Source organism: Pinus tabuliformis, chromosome 4_1 (genome assembly GCF_031772625.1).
Source record: "Pinus tabuliformis cultivar Carrire ecotype Pingquan chromosome 4_1, CPIR1, whole genome shotgun sequence".
Lineage (NCBI taxonomy): Eukaryota > Viridiplantae > Streptophyta > Pinopsida > Pinales > Pinaceae > Pinus > Pinus tabuliformis.
This window is the reverse complement of record NC_142303.1, coordinates 58,100,677-58,117,639: the sequence shown is the minus strand read 5'-3', so window position 1 is coordinate 58,117,639 and position 16,963 is coordinate 58,100,677.

Below are 16,963 nucleotides of genomic sequence, written 5' to 3'. Positions count from 1 at the left end.
TGAGGCTTTACCTTAGTGGCTCCGCCCAACAACGTCTACATAAACCTGACATTCATTTGCATGGGGAAAGAAGGAGGCAAAATGAAATGGGGAGAGAACCAACGGGATAGAGGTGCTGCAAGCTGATTTCCATACAATGGAACCATGATTTGCAGTGCTGAGGCGGAACCATGATTTGCATGTATTTGAATCAAGAATATTCTTTGATGCCCAAAGATTCTCCAGGGAGGTAAAAATTATTTTTATCAGAATGTAATCTAGTTTACAATCATTTTTCTCAGAGTTTCGCAAGGAACACAATGGCGAGGTTGAATTCTCTTTTTGAGCAAAAGATTTGCAGATTCCCAATGGAGGAGAATCTTCAAGAATCTTGAGGGAATCTTCCAGATTCCTTGGAGGCTGAATTTTCCTAGATTCAGAATGCATCCAACTTTATACTCATTCTTCTCATAATTTCGCAAGGATCTCAATGGAAAGATTAGTTTTCTGATTTGAGCAACAAATATTCATATGACACAGAGGAGGGAATATTTGAGGAATCTAGGGGGAATGTAAAAGATTCCTGTAGCCCCAGATTTTCACTTTGTGAGAATTCAGAAATTTGACAATCAATTTACACTATTCGACGCCATGAATTTGTTGGCGTAATCAAATTTTCCATTTGATCATTCCATTTTTCCTCTACTTTTCAAAGTGGAGTGCAAGTGTCAGCATTCAATGTGTGAGCAATCATTTCCAAGATATTTGACGCCACGAGATTGATGGTACAGCCAAATCCAGCAGTTTATCATCCTCTTCTTCAAATAACTCCTTGATATGAGGTATATGAAGTGTGATCATGTACATATTTGTCTCTTTGCTTGAGATGCATTGTGTTGTATAGATACCTGTTTGATGTTTGATGTGGGATCTTGTTTTGTTCTTGATGTGAGATGTACTTATTGTCATGTTTTGATTGAGATCCCTTTGTTGCCATGTTGATGGGATACTCATGTGTCACCATGTATATTTGAATTGAGATCCCTTTGATGCCATGTTGGCGGGATGCTCATTATTGTCATACGTGAAATTATGTCATGCTGATAGGAGTCCTTTTCTGAATGAGAGTTCCTACAGCGGAACATCTCGTGGAGCCACTCCTGCGTGAGGGTATATTCCATACATGATAGAGAAAACACATTCATGTACATCATCACTCTTTCCAGCACTTAATGCAGCAACCTACACCATCTTGACATCGAGGCCCGAAGACGTAGTCTACACTGGATGAACTTCGTTATCAATGTCTTGTGTTTTATGTTGCCGATTCTTGTCATGTTCCCTCTTCTTTACAACATGCACATGTTTCCCTTTATTCTCTTTTAAATGAAATTCTAACAACATCACAGAAGTAAAAGATCTTGGTTAAATCTGGGAGTTGAGTCAACCTAGATCAAGTTTGGTATTAGAGCGTTCTTTGCATGGATGTGAATTTTGAGCATGAACAATGGAACATGCAGGGATGGAGGATGACAAAGTGATGTACAAGACCATGCTCAGAGTGTCCAACAAAGTGGAAATCATGTATGAAGCTCTACAAAAAGAGACAAAGGAAAAGCAACAAGTGCAACTTCAGTTGCGAGCCATGGAAGAGGCCCCGGAAGAACTGAAGCACAACAACTAGAGTCTTCAAGCAGATAATGTTGAATTCAAGATGACTCTACAAGAAGAGTAATCCAGGTCTGGGTGTGACGAAGGACCCTTCCAAGACCTTTTACTTTTGTGATGTGTTAAATTGCATTTTTAAAAGAACATAAATGAACACATCTGCATGATATAAAAAAGAGGAACATGACAATCATCAACACATGAAAACATAAGACATTGATAACGGAGTACGTCCAGGAGGGACTACGTCCCCGGGCCCCGGTGTCAAGATGGTGCAGGTCGCTACATTAAGTGATGTCAATAGTGATGATGTACATAACAGGTCACGTCGTTATCATACAACGAAAGTTCCCTCACGTAGGAGTGGCTCCAAGAGATGTTCTGGTACAGGAACTCTCAGTCAAAAGGACTCTTATCAGTATGACATAAAACTCATGCATGATGATCATCCCGCCAGCATAGCATAAAAGGGATCTCAATGAAAACATACATGATGACAACATGAATATTCCATCCACATAACGACAAAGGGATCTCGAACCAAACAAGATGAATCATGACAACAAGTACATCACACAGATGATTCCACGTCACATCAAGCAGGAGTCATGTAGCAAGTATGAAAACAAGATCCCACCTCAAACATCAAATAGGGATCTGTGCAGCACAATACATAGCAAAAGAAGTACATGAACATGCTACATATACCTCACATCTAGGGGCCATCTGAAGAAAAGGATTTCAAGCTATGGAAGTTGTTTGTGCCATCGATCTCATGATGTTGAATCTCATGAAATAGCTACTCGCACATGAATGCTGACACCTACATGTCACACGGAATTTGTCAAGGGTGCGGACACGACTGACCTTCCTAGAAGTCTAAGACATTCTAATGACAAACAAGACAAAATGGAATGATCTTTCTCTAAATATACCTTTTAAAACATGAAAACTACAAGTGTTTAGGCTTACCTTATTCCAAAACGCGGTTGTTGTAGTCCGTCCTTGCCGATCCGGATGAGCTCCTCCTTCAAGTCAATTCCTGCAACCACAAACAATCAAACAATTACCAAGCACTTGCATTTCATATAATAAAACATATATTTAACATGCAGACCAAGGAACACATGAAATAACTCATTAACACAAGCTATTGAGAAAAATAAACCAGTTTGTATTAATAACGAAACAAAGAAACTCTTACAACCTGGCCTTGGTGTTGTGCAAGTTCCTCCCAGGGTCCATCAAGGGTTTTCCTCTACTTTGACAAAGCTCACCCACTTCCAAGTAGAATCAAGCAAAGACAATCTCTCCTCACAAGGTCCTAAATGGGAGTCCTAATTCCTGCAGCATTTACCCAAAGAAAATGTATAGCTCCAACCTCTCCTCCCTCTGGCTCAATGTCTTTATTTATAGTGCTGTAAAGAGGTTATTCAGGTCCACCATCAATGGGATAATCCCCCTCTTTGGGTGGGATAGCTCCCTTATTGATGGGATAAGTTCCCCTTAATAGAGATACATGAACCAACTGGAGGCGCATCCAATTCATCAAACCGACCTCTAGAAAGTTCTAGAAGTAACCACAAGTAACTTTTTTAAGATGAAACTCGCGCATTTTGCCTTTTACAGAAGGACGCACCTGTCCCTTAACATACAGAGCGTCCAAGGACGCAGCTTTTGTGAACATTGTGAGCGTCCCCACAGGTAAGGCTAGAGAGAACCTGCGTCCCCAGAGATAAACACATTTTTTACAAGACTTTCTCTCTTTTTGAGTTTGAGATGGATAGCAGAGGCATAAGACTTGCCTAAGAGGGTAGCATGACTGTTGATTGAGCCATACTAACTGTAAGTAGTCATGGTGACATTTTTTAGTGTAACAGATTGCCCCCTAAAGTGCGAAGCCTGGAATAGATTAGGGTTTGTAATTCTAGGAAGGGTGAAGTGCTTTATCATTTCAAGGATTGTCTTGTGGATGACCTGGTTGGAACCTGCAATTTTCAACACAAAATACATGTATAAGATTATATCATCACTGAGGTAGGCATTCCCATACTCAGATTCAAAACTTTAACTAATGGACTAACTATTCTGATACAGGAATGATCTTGCAGTACATCATTTTTATAGACTTTTGTAGACACAGTATGGACGCAGCCATCTGTTTATGATTAGTCTACATAGATAATGAATACAAAACTCCTCGCAGCCTGGATGGTAGAAACTAGATCCAGGGTCTTCACTTCTACTTCCCGAATTGGTACGATTCTAACCATGTGATTAAATGATTTGATGTCAAACATGTTAGAAACCACTTGATTACCAGTCGATGATGTAAACTGTTAACAAGCGTGAGAGAGACCACCAGTAATGTCAATGGTTCTCAAAGTACCAAGCACAACCCGTGAAATGTGAATAGATGTTTTGATGTCGAACACTTCACGGAATCCTTTGATCGAAAGTCAATGATGTAAACTGACGTCAAAGGCGAGAAACCTGCCATTGATGCATGCAGACTTCAAGGTACTGTCGATTCCTAAGTCATCTTTCTAGATAATGTGCTGATGTCGATAGAAAGCGACCCGTTGCAGGCAAGCCCGCAACACGAAATCATTGTTCAAGTTGAAGAAATGTTGCTGTAAGGACTGACTCAGGGATGGTCAAATGGATGACAAGTATTTTGCAGATGAAAGTTTTTGCTTGCAGACCTCTTGAACACATAACGACACGACAGATGGCTTGGTGACGAATAACTCAAAGTTAATCCCCGGAACCCGGTTAAAGACTTTCAAAGTGGTTTGGTCAACTGTGAGGTAAAAGATTTCTCAACGCAGGTGAATGAAAAGTGTCGTGTTCAAGAGTGGTAATAAAGTTTCTTCTGAGACAAAAGGTGACAAACAGGTTCATTCTTCTCTCTTTTCCCCCACCATTTCTGGCAAGTACCTCTTTATTTTTAACAAGCTTGAGGAGGATAACATATGCTTGATTATAAGCTCATCCTTCGGACGAGTCCAACCTAGTTTAAATTCGAACCCTAGGAAGGAGTGGTTCGTTCCTGTTTGTAATTGAACAGGTCCTCTACTGTAAAAGTTTAACGAGCCCAGTATAGGAGAAACTCGGCGTTTTTCAATTTTAGAGAGTCTGAAAAAACTAAAGGAGACTCCACGTTGAACTTTTTCGTATATTTGTGTCCCTCAAGCCCGAAAAAGTATAAAATAATACCTGGGGGAACCGCTTGATCTTGCGACCAAGGAGTACTTTCATAATAGTGTCGTTGACCTGAAAAGTAAAAAGCGATCAAGGACACGTCGTTTTATTTCCTTATCGAGTTTGAAACGACAAAAACCCGGCAATCTTTTCCTGATTTTGCGGTCAGAAAAGAGCTAAAAGGGGACCGTCTTTTAATTCCGTTTTAACGAGTGTAAAAGAAACGCTCGGCGATCTTTTCATGTTTTAGGAGTCAGAAAAGGGCTTAAAAGATGACTCTAAGGTTTCACTTTTTCGTAAGTTTTAACGAGTTCAAAAAAATGATAAAAATGTACTCATATAGCCGACTTTCAATTTTATTTACGAGCAGGAAAAGACGGAAAGAACTCGGCATTTTCATTTGTTTTACGAGAATGAAAAATAGCAAAATAATCTCGAGATTTTCATGAGTTTAACGAGTCTTGAAAATAACTGAAATTGACTCGAGATAGGTTTCATTTTTACAAAAGCTTGAAACAGATAAAAACTATGCTTCAAAGTAGTTTCATTTTTTCACAAGCTCGAAACAGAGAGAAAACTGTGCTTGATGCCCCCTAAGCATGATTGCTAGAGCGCATGCCCCCCAGCTTCATTTCATTCAACCAGTTGGATGAAATGAAGGTTCATGAACGAGATCATTTGAAAGACTCGACCTAAAACTGTAAGAAAATTATGCAAAAACTGAAATAACTAACCTAAACGTACAACCTAACATCTATGAGGTCTAGTCAAACTCTCGACTCAATTAGAGGAGGATTTGTTTCATTTTTTAACGAGCTTGCCACAGGAAAAGAACTATGCTCGGATTCAGTTTCATGTTTATGCAAGCTTGAAACGAAAAACTATGCTTGTTATAAGTTCACATGCCCCCAGCATAAAGATGCAAACCAAGGTACATGCCCCCCAAGCTTCATTGCATTCAATGAGGTGGATGGAATGAAGCTTTACTTTCAAGATCTTGGAAAGAATTGTAGGAGTTGATTCATTTTTTAATGAGCTTGACACAAGACAAGGAACTATGCTCATAACTACTCTCTACAATCTACCTAACAAAAACTTTACTCTAAAAACCTTGATTCATTTTTTAACGAGCTTGACACAAGACAAGGAACTATGCTCTAAAAACCTTGATTCATTTTTTAACGAGCTTGACACAAGACAAGGAACTATGCTCATAACTACTCTACAATCTGCCTACTTAACCTACCCTTGTTTCATTTTTTAACGAGCTTGACACAAGACAAGGAACTATGCTCAAAAAATTCGCATGCCCCCAGCATAATGATGCAAAGCGAGGTACATGCCCCCCAGGCTTCATTGCATTCAACCGGCTGGATGAAATGAAGGTTTACTTTCAATATTTAACGTGAAAAGGGAGTTGTTTCATTTTTTAAGGAGGTTGACACAAGAAAAGAACTATCCTCATACCTGATTCATTTTTTAACGAGGTTGACTCAGTAACAGGAACTATCCTCATACCTGATTCATTTTTTAACGAGGTTGACTCAGTAACAGGAACTATCCTTTTACAGAAGGACGCACCAACTATCCTCGCACACACTGATTCATTTTTTAACGAGGTTGACACAGTAAAAGGAACTTTCCTCACACACCCTGTTTCATTTTTTAACGAGGTTGAGACGGGAACAAACTATCCTCGCACACACTGATTCATTTTTAAACGAGGTTGACACAGTAAAAGGAACTTTCCTCGTGACAACCTATTTCATTTTTTAACGAGGTTGGAATAGGAAAAGAAACTATCCTCGCTAATCCTACTTTCCTATATAACCTACTATCTACCTGATTCATTTTTTAATGAGGTTGACTCAGTAACAGGAACTTTCCTCATAACATCCAATTTCATTTTTTAACGAGGTTGAGAAAGGAACAAACTATCCTCGTGACATCCAATTTCATTTTTTAATGAGGTTGAGAGAGGAACAAACTATCCTCGTACTCACTGATTCATTTTTTAATGAGGTTGACACAGTAAAAGGAACTTTCCTCACTCACTGATTCATTTTTTAACGAGGTTGACTCAGTAAAAAGAACTTTCCTTGTAATCCTACTTTCTAACTATCTATATGACCTAAAAACTAGCTGATTCATTTTTTAATGAGGTTGACTCAGTAAAAGAACTGTCCTCATGCTAGCCTATTTCATTTTTTAACGAGGTTGATACAGGAAAAACTATCCTCGTACACTGATTCATTGTTTAACGAGGTTGACACAGGAAAAGAACTTTCCTCGAACCATCCAGTTTCATTTTTTAACGAGGTTGAGAGAGGAACAAACTATCCTCGTAACATTGATCATGGCTTCCAACTGGAAGAAAGACATGTCAATGGGCACACCTTGATCATGGCTTCCAAAAGGTCTTCATCCGAAGGAAGAATAGTTTTTTGGAAGGAACGCACGTCAAGGGACTCAAAAGGGATAAGAACATCGTGTTCAAATAATCCCATAGAGTTTTCCATGTCAATTACCGGATCTAAATCAACAGTGAGAGGCTCACTTACATCGGTAACTGAAAACATGGGATCAGTTGCCACATAATTAACCCGTGGCAGGGTAGATACCACTTTAGAATCAGGAACATTTAGGGGTGTCATATTATTGGTAGTTGAAACAAGACTAGGGAATGAAAGCTGGTCTACAGTCACAATACTGCCATTGTGAGGGAAAGACATCACGCGAAAGAGTGTCGATACGACAGCTTTCATTGCATAAACATAATCTCGCCCAAGGAGTAAATTGAAATCCAAGGGACCTCGAACTACCATAAGATCAACACAAACAGTTTTACCTTCCAAGGTAATAGAAAACTTAGGAAGGATCCCTAAAGGTTCACTAATGGTTCTGTTAAAAGCTTTCAGATTCTGCGTAATAGGCGCAAGCTGAGGGGAACCCAAAGCTTTCCAAACAGCTGAGGATAAAATACTAACAGAAGCACCTTCATCTACCTAAGTACGATGTATGTCCCTACCACCAGCCTTGACAATGATTTGGAAAGGGATGGAGGAAGGAAGACGAGGTTCTGTCAGTCTATTCCAATCAAAGGAAAAGATCTCAGTACTTGGAGGGGGTTCTGTAGAAACAGGTGAAATGCCCCCTGGCATAGAGGAATCTGATGTAACAAGAAGAACCTGAGCGGTATGAAGTTCACTCTCTAAATGGAAAGTGGGATCGACCGAATGTGAAATTGAATCGACCACTTGATCAACTAATGGATCATCAACCTGAGTGACATGAGTTTCACTCTCCAATGGGAGAGTGTGACCGACTGTATTTGAATTTGAATCAATCACTCCATCAGTTGACGGTAGGTTGGGAGAAAGTTTACGGTAACCAGTTGGAAATTCTTGCTGTGGAACAGGAAGGTTTTCCAACAATGTTGAGGCTTCATCCATGTGAGGGCAAATGTGAGTTTGATGACTCCCTTTGCATAACTTACAAGGAAACCTAACTTTACCCTTTTTCCCAGGAACCTGACTATCACTGGTTGATGGATCAATGGAAAGTTGATGGGATTTTTCTGACCATACTTCCAAGACCTTTGGAATACCAGGACAATTGACAAGGAAGTGGTCACCCTTACAAAGCCTGCAAGGGTATTTGGGTTTACGATGCATGTCGGAATTTTCCTCAACACAACTAACACTTACAGCCATGGTTGGTTGGTTGACTTCTTTCTTATCTTGCTTCTTCTTCTTCTTCTTCTTCTTCCCTTTCTTCTTCTTCTTAGCCTCCTGGTTACTAGCATCAAGGCTTTTACCAGGCGAAGAGGAAGAAATGGAGGAAGAAAAATTAGGCGAAGAAGGTAAAGGGTCAACAGAAGGTTGGTGATGTTGAGATGGTGAACTCTGTTGAGGTGAAGCATCCGGTTGAGATGGAACAATTGGAGTACTTTGGGCCAATGAAGTTGAAAATAACCATATCGGTAATCCTATTGTAAATCCAGGTAATGACAAAGTAGCCATATAAGGAGGACCAACATTTCCAAAGTAAGGAAAAGTACTAGGATTCTCATTGGGAGGGGTTCCTAGGTTGATAAATTCCGGAACATTTGCCATTATATTCAACTTCAGTGAATTTTATTAACAATTTAAAACTAAAATTAACAATTCACAATGCACACCTAACAATTAAAATTCACAATTCACACCTATGGTCTCTAAAAGTAAAAACAAACAAATTAACACGCGCTATCAAATCTAGGAGTCAAACCACACACAAACAGTAAGCTCTCCGGACCGAAAACACTAGTTGGTGATGAAGCCCAACCTCGCAGAATTCAGTACAGAAATGGCGGGTGGAACAGTTACCCCGGCAACCTGCTTAATGAATAGACCGGCACAAGTTCCTCCACTTTAACCGTCTCGAAGTGAAGTGAACCCCCCGGAAAATCCAAGTGAGTATAACCGACGTCTGCTCCAGGTACAGTGGGACCTTCCCTCCACCGTAACCTCGGTAGAACCCTAAATATTATGGTCACTAAGGTCACCAACAGTAACAAATACACCTGGGGGAACAGTCTAAACTCCGACAGCACGCAAGGGCAGAGTAGCAAGCTCAATCCCCTTACCGGCTCCTTGACAACAATCCAAGGTTTACCGATAAGTGACCCCTGGCTCCTCGACAATGGTTAATCCGAGGTTTACCGTTTGTAATACGTACTGTCTGGCGTCGTTCCCAACGAGGGGGGAATGATCCCCTCACTGGTTCGGACACGAGCTCGTGCTTCTCCTTTAAGAGGAGCTTTCCCAGAGTGCAATTGAAACAATTGGATTTATTCTACTCAAGATAAACTATCTGTTTGGTTTTGTAGTCTTGGAGAGTTAAGTACTCACCTACTCCAAGACCCTAGCCTAAGCTATGTTGGTGTTTCAGAGCCCTAGAAATGTAAAAATTACTAGATGAATTTTAATTAAGCGCTGTGTTATTAAGGCTGTTATTACTCAAATGGGTAAATGGAGATGAAACCAATGGTGTTATGACCCGACTCAACTGAATGCAATCGAATATGATAATGTAATCTTTTCAATTCGATGAATCCTAACTAAAGTAAGGAGAGAGTTTCCATTCACTTCCGACAATGCAAAAAATTGATCACTAAGAGAAAATTTAACAAATTCTCTAATGCACTAATTTCATCAAGAAAAACTAATGCAAATCAATTCCAAACCAATTTTTATTTTTATTTTTGTGTAAATTCAAATCAAAGAAAGCTGATCTAAATCTACGATTGATTTTTCAGAATGTAAACTATGCAATTGTAATCTAAGCACAATTCACTTGAAAAGTATGCAAATGTAATCTATGCACATTTTTCATTCATATTCTGAAAATGAGAATTCTAATTGTGCAAATGTGATCTATGCAAAAGAATTCTCAAACACAAGATGATTCTAATGTGATCTAAGAACCAATCAAGTGCAAATTGAGAAAATTGGGTGAGAGTTCCAAAGATCAAAACATAAAAACACTCAAAGGCGATTAACACTCATACACAATTTAGCCCCCCCCGGCGAATGAGGGGGAAATTTTTTTGCAAAAACAAAAGCAAAAAGATGCAAAATCGTGAAAAGACTGAGAGAAACCTCCAAGTAATGACCAAAGGAAATCAAATTAAGAATTTCTCAAAAAAGAGACTCAAAACACCCAATTGATGAAAGCTAAAAGCAGGAATGCTAATGAAACAAGTTCAGGTGAAAATTTTTGACAGGGTACTAAAGGATCTGGGCAGAAAACACTAAGAAAAACCAAAATCTAAAAGCAATTAAAGCAAAAATGGAGTTTTCCTAAATTTTTACAGGAAGACGCAGGCATCCCGTTAGAACAGGCGCGGGCCCGCTCTGTGCAAACGGCAACAGCGCGTCCAAAGACGCACTGTGCAGTACTCAGAGGGTGCGTCCTTCTGGAAAAGTTAAGAAAAACCAAATCTAACTAAATCTAAAGCTAATCCACCCAAATACTAATTCTCACAGTCAAAAACCAGAAAAATAAACCAATTTTCTCAAAGCAAAGTTCACACAAAGGAAAAGACTTTTCTCATTAATGGAATCCTTCCCCAGCGGAGTCGCCAATTTGTCACACGGAATCAGTCAAGGGTGCGGACACGACTGACCTTCCTAGAAGTCTAAGACGTTCTAATGACAAACAAGACAAAATGGAGTGATCTTTCTCTAAATACACCTTTTACAATATGAAAACTACAAGTGTTTAGGCTTACCTTATTCCAAAACGCTGTTGTTGAAGTCCGTTCTTGACGATCCGGATGAGCTCCTCCTTCAAGTCAATTCCTGCAACCACAAACAATCAAACAATTACCAAGCACTTGCATTTCATATAATAAAACATATATTCAACATGCAGACCAAGGAACACATGAAATAACTCATTAACACAAGCTATTGAGAAAAATAAACCAGTTTGTATTAATAACGAAACAAAGAAACTCTTACAACCTGGCCTTGGTGTTGTGCAAGTTCCTCCCAGGGTCCATCAAGGGTTTTCCTCTACTTTGACAAAGCTCACCCACTTCCAAGTAGAATCAAGCAAAGACAATCTCTCCTCACAAGGTCCTAAATGGGAGTCCTAATTCCTGCAGCATTTACCCAAAGAAAATGTATAGCTCCAACCTCTCCTCCCTCTGGCTCAATGTCTTTATTTATAGTGCTGTAAAGAGGTTATTCAGGTCCACCATCAATGGGATAATCCCCCTCTTTGGGTGGGATAGCTCCCTTATTGATGGGATAAGTTCCCCCTTAATAGAGATACATGAACCAACTGGAGGCGCATCCAATTCATCAAACCAACCTCTAGAAAGTTCTAGAAGTAACCACAAGTAACTTTTTTAAGATGAAACTCGCGCATTTTGCCTTTTACAGAAGGACGCACCCGTCCCTTAACATACAGAGCGTCCAAGGACGCAGCTTTTGTGAACATTGTGAGCGTCCCCGCAGGTAAGGCTAGAGAGAACCTGCGTCCCCAGAGATAAACACATTTTTTACAAGACTTTCTCTCTTTTTGAGTTTGAGATGGATAGCAGAGGCATAAGACTTGCCTAAGAGGGTAGCATGACTGTTGATTGAGCCATACTAACTGTAAGTAGTCATGGTGACATTTTTTAGTGTAACACTACACTCCCCTTAGAAAAGTGGCCGAAAAATAGAATGATAAAATGGAAAATCTGAACACACCATCAGATTTGTGGTGTCGAATAGTGCAAAATCGACTGTCAAATTTTTGAATTCTGAGAAAGTGGAAATCTAGGGCTCAAGGAATCTTTTAGATTCCCCCTAGATTCCTCAAATATTCCCTCCTCTGTGTCCTCTGCAAATCGGCTGCTCAAATCAGGAAACTGACTGCGCCATCAGGTTTGTGTCACCAAGAGGTGTAAGATCGATATAAAATTTGTCCAATTTGGACACTGCAAAAATTTCACCCTCTTGGAAATTTCGCTCAGTCATGGTTCCACCTGCATAAAAATTAATTAAAAAAATATTCTGCCTTGTTTTCTGTGCCTGCTCCTCATTCCCCCATCCTCCCCAACGCAATGGGAAAATGAAGGTTTATATTAAATCCCAGGCGGATTAACCCATGTGGGGTTGGTTGGCGCAATGGTTAAATATAAGTGTTGGTTGAGGAGGGGTCGGGTGGTCAAACCCCGCCCATCCCATTTTAATGCATCATTGGTTTTAAAAACATGTGGGTCATCACACATATTTATGGTTTGTAAACATTACTATTGGGGATCAAGTCTGCATTGGGTGGCTTGCTCCCACACCCTCCGTAACCATTGGCACACATTAAATGGGTTGACCGTTCACGGTGGCTACCTCAACTTACTTGGCGGAGGTTTTGGGTGTTTGTTGGTTGGCCATGGTTTGGTGTTACATGTGGTATTGGTGTATTATATGAGGTTTCCCGGTAGGGGCCGGCCCACGTGGGCCAGGCGGGTTCGATCCCCACCGCCCTCACACTTTCCCCATGGCATATAGTTATGGTTGGGGGAGTGGGCCAGGTCCACCGTGTGTTGAAAATAATATTGAGAGGGGGGAGGGGTGAATCAGTATTAACAAATCAATAACTTTTTCATTTCCATAATCAGATTCATATATGGTACTTCAGTTAAGGAAACTCGCGTGTACATGCAACTATGTTTAATGCAACTAACATATATCCAGCCAACTTATAATTCAGTTAATTCATCATATGTTGATCTGTAATCAGTGCATCTGAACTTCATTAACCATATAAGTAGTAACTAGGTGTAGTAAAAACAAAATAGATGATCACACATAAGAGACACACATGAACACCATGATATAAGGTGGAAACCCAATGCGGGACAAAAACCACCTGCTGTTGTTTTCTTTATTATAAGAAAAACATGTTTACAATCTTGTACTAGCAGAGACTCATACCAGTACGCAGGCACTCACCTGCAAAAGGCTATAGCCTTCTCTCATTCTCCAGCTTCTATTGGAAGGGAGCTACAACCCCCTATCTCTTGTACTAGCTGATAAATTTACCAGTGTGGAGTAATGAAGAAGGTATGTTTTATTGATTATTTTTCCATCTTTTCTTTAAAAACTCATAATCCCTTTGCATCATGAACTAGGTGAATAAGAAGAAATTATGACAAAATCAATGAGATTTGTATGTAATGCGGAATAACTAATAATCACCATTTTCTTATGCAGAAAAAGGGAAAAATGAAAGATTTTCGTTCCAAGGAAAAAGATAGAGCAGAGTTAACTGTTGTCCCTGTGGCAGGAAACCACATGAAAACAAGGCGATCCAAACTAAATCATATCAGCCAAGGAAAGGAAAAGGAGATATCGAATCGGCACAAGAGAACAAAGGGATAACTGGAATTAACATATTGGCAAATCCCTCAGGATCCTCTGATCCTGAGGGATCGCAAACTTAACTATTTTTGCATCATTGATATCTCCGCTCGTCTTTTATAAAAAGGGGTAGCACTGCTAGCCCAGGGGATGGTTGTTGTTACTCTTATGTAATTTCTCGTTGTATTTAAAACTTTGATCATCGACTCTCGTTGAGAAGTGATTCGCTGCAACTCTGTTTTAATGCTTTAATATAAATCTGGTTGTTGTTCCATCTTTGATCCTGGAATAATCTCAAGCAGTGTATCTGTGGAGGCTAAGGGCCCGGCCCTGGTGGAACACTTGCTCTTGTACCATTATCTTTAATTCGTGCATGGTTTTCATTATCAGCTTTGATCAGTACTCTGGTGTGTTTTGTTATTTTATATCACAGCTTTGTTATATTTACAATATCGCTCTTTGTAACAGGAATATTGTATTGTTTATTCTAACTTTATAACGCATTGTTGTTCCTTTAAATTATTGATGTAACCCTACTTTTCTTTACAGAATGCTATTGTTGTTCAATTACAGAGTAACCAGGCTGTAATATTCTTAAGTTGGTATTACTGTATTCATCTATGGTTTATACTTAATTACGATTGTTGTTCAATTGACATTGTTGTTCCATTACGAATTGCGATCGTTATCCGTTATAACTGAGATTAATACTTGTGGTATCAGATTCAAATTACTATTTCTCTCAATATCAAGGTGTGCCATGTGTGTTATTTATTTCGGTTTACTGTACATTCACAATTGGATTTAAGCGCTGTTCTATATTTCATTGCTAATTGGTTGCCGTTCTATTTCCATTTGTTGTCTGATTTTTTCTTAGAGTAGGGATTTCTCTTTGATTTCTGTAGGATACGATTGTTGCATTTATTCCTATAGATTAAAGTGTTGCTGTTTATAAGAATCAGTTGTTGTTCCATTTCCTGTTGTTTGCATTTCCATTGCGTTGGATGATCTGAAATTGTAGTGAGCATCGACATTCATTGTCTAGTTCCCAAGTTGATGATCTGTTCCTTGATTGTCTTCAGTTACATCAGTTTACAGAGGGATGAGTTATTGTTACTGTATCCTTGACTGATAAACTGCTTAGTTTTCCGGATGCATGATTTAGGCTTTAAAGTGCTTTGTTGTAGGTAGATCTTGACTTAAGCATCCGTTTACTCTTATATTCTGAGCACTATACTACTAGCATTACTATGGCAAATGACAACCTCAAACTAAGTAAACTATTTAAGATAACAAATCATTCATGGATTGATAAGTTAATGTGAGGTAATTAGAGGTGAAAAAGACCCTTTTTACGACTCGACATTTTGGCACCGTTACCAGGGAAGAGTGTAGCCATTTGTTTCTTTTCCAAAGTAGTGTAAGGACTTGTTAGGAAAGAACTGGGTTTTAAAAACAAAAGGTAAGAACCTGCGTTTGGAGTATGTAATAGCCCTGCTCCCCTGCCCACTTTCCTACAGATTTGTTGCTATTTTGTTTGGGTAGAACTTAGCAGTTGATTTGAGTGCATGACTAAGCAAAAAAAGCTTGAAAAGAATCCCAAACCTCTATCCAAGCCCCATAAAGCTAAAGGGTCGGTGTCCCTTGGTCGATCGACCTTTATAGACAAAATTCTTAAAAAAGCAGAATCTCAGCCTTCAGTAGGACCTAGAAAAGTTGCTTCTAGACAGCCCACTAGTTCCCTTCAGGCCACAGGATCACCATCTGTAGCCTTTGCTGAGGTGCACAGTCAAACCGAAGAGCAAGATTTTCAAGAAATTGAAAATTCTAGCCCAAAATCATTGCAAGAAGAGAACCTTAGCAATCTTTGTGAAGGAAGAGGAGAAACGGGAGAAACTGAAGAACCAAAATCTCCTCTTGGGGTAATACAACCATTAAGAAACCCAAATAAAGGAAGTGCTGCAAAAATCATTTATAACGAAGTTGAAGAAATTCAAGAACCTGAACCCTCCCAGACATTAGACACTCTCATCATCCTAGATAAAGAAGTGTTGTTAAGGCCATTCTTGTTAGAGCCATTCCCCCTCGACAACCTAGGAATACCCTCCTAGACATCCCAGAAGGTTATTGGCATATATTTGACCAAATGGCCCAGAACCAGCCAAACACCTAAACCTCTACATTGCAATACCCCATTGTGGATACTGCAGCTAATGCACCTATTAAGGCAATTCCTCTCCAGCATATCCCTACATTCCATGGCCTTACATCAGAAGATCCGGATGCATTTTTATTTGAATTTGACATGATGTGTAGAGGATATGACTATACCACCGACCTTGAAAAATTGAAATTATTTCCCTCCACATTAAAAGGGGCTGCTCTAAGATGGTTTATGGGATTAGGTGGTGGTGTTATAAATAACTAGGACCAAATGAAGAGTCTTTTCTAAAAAAAAATCAGGACTATTGCAAGTCTAGAGAGTTAAAAGATGAAATATTTTAGATGGTAGCTAGACCAAATGAAACATTAGAAGAATATGTAGAGCGTTTCCAGTACAATCTTCAAAGATCTCCTTATGCATCATTACACTTACCTGATAATGTATTAAAAACAACATTAATTAGGGGAATGAAGGAACAATGGATTGAAACACTAAACATTATGGGGAAAGGAGATATTTATCAGGAAAATTTTGCTGACATTATTGATTTATGTATCAAGAGCTGAAGAGGTAGCACAAGACTAAAACTAGCAGAACATGATCTGTTCGCAAGAGATAAAAGAACTTCGGCAGAAGGAGTAACTCGTGCAGAAATTGGAAATTTATTAGAAAATTTTAAAACTGACATATTAGGGACACTGACAACACAACTTGATATTATGCAGGCCAAACAAAAGCAAGCAGAGGCAGAAAAAAATTTGGCAATCTTCTTTCCCCGATGCAGAAAGAAACATAGCCATAAGGAGCGTCCATTAGATGCAGTCCAAGTTTGTGCCATCTGTACAAAATACCATTCTACAGAGAGCTGCCCCTCACTTCCTGGATTGAAATCAGTATACAAGGAAGCAGAAGAAGAACCGGAACCAATGTATCTACTCAATCAGCACCGTCAATGGCAGCCACAACAAACAGGTATGTTTTCAGACCCAACTTCTTCTTTTCAGCCTCCACAATATCATGCTCAACAATATAATACAATGTGGCAAAATCA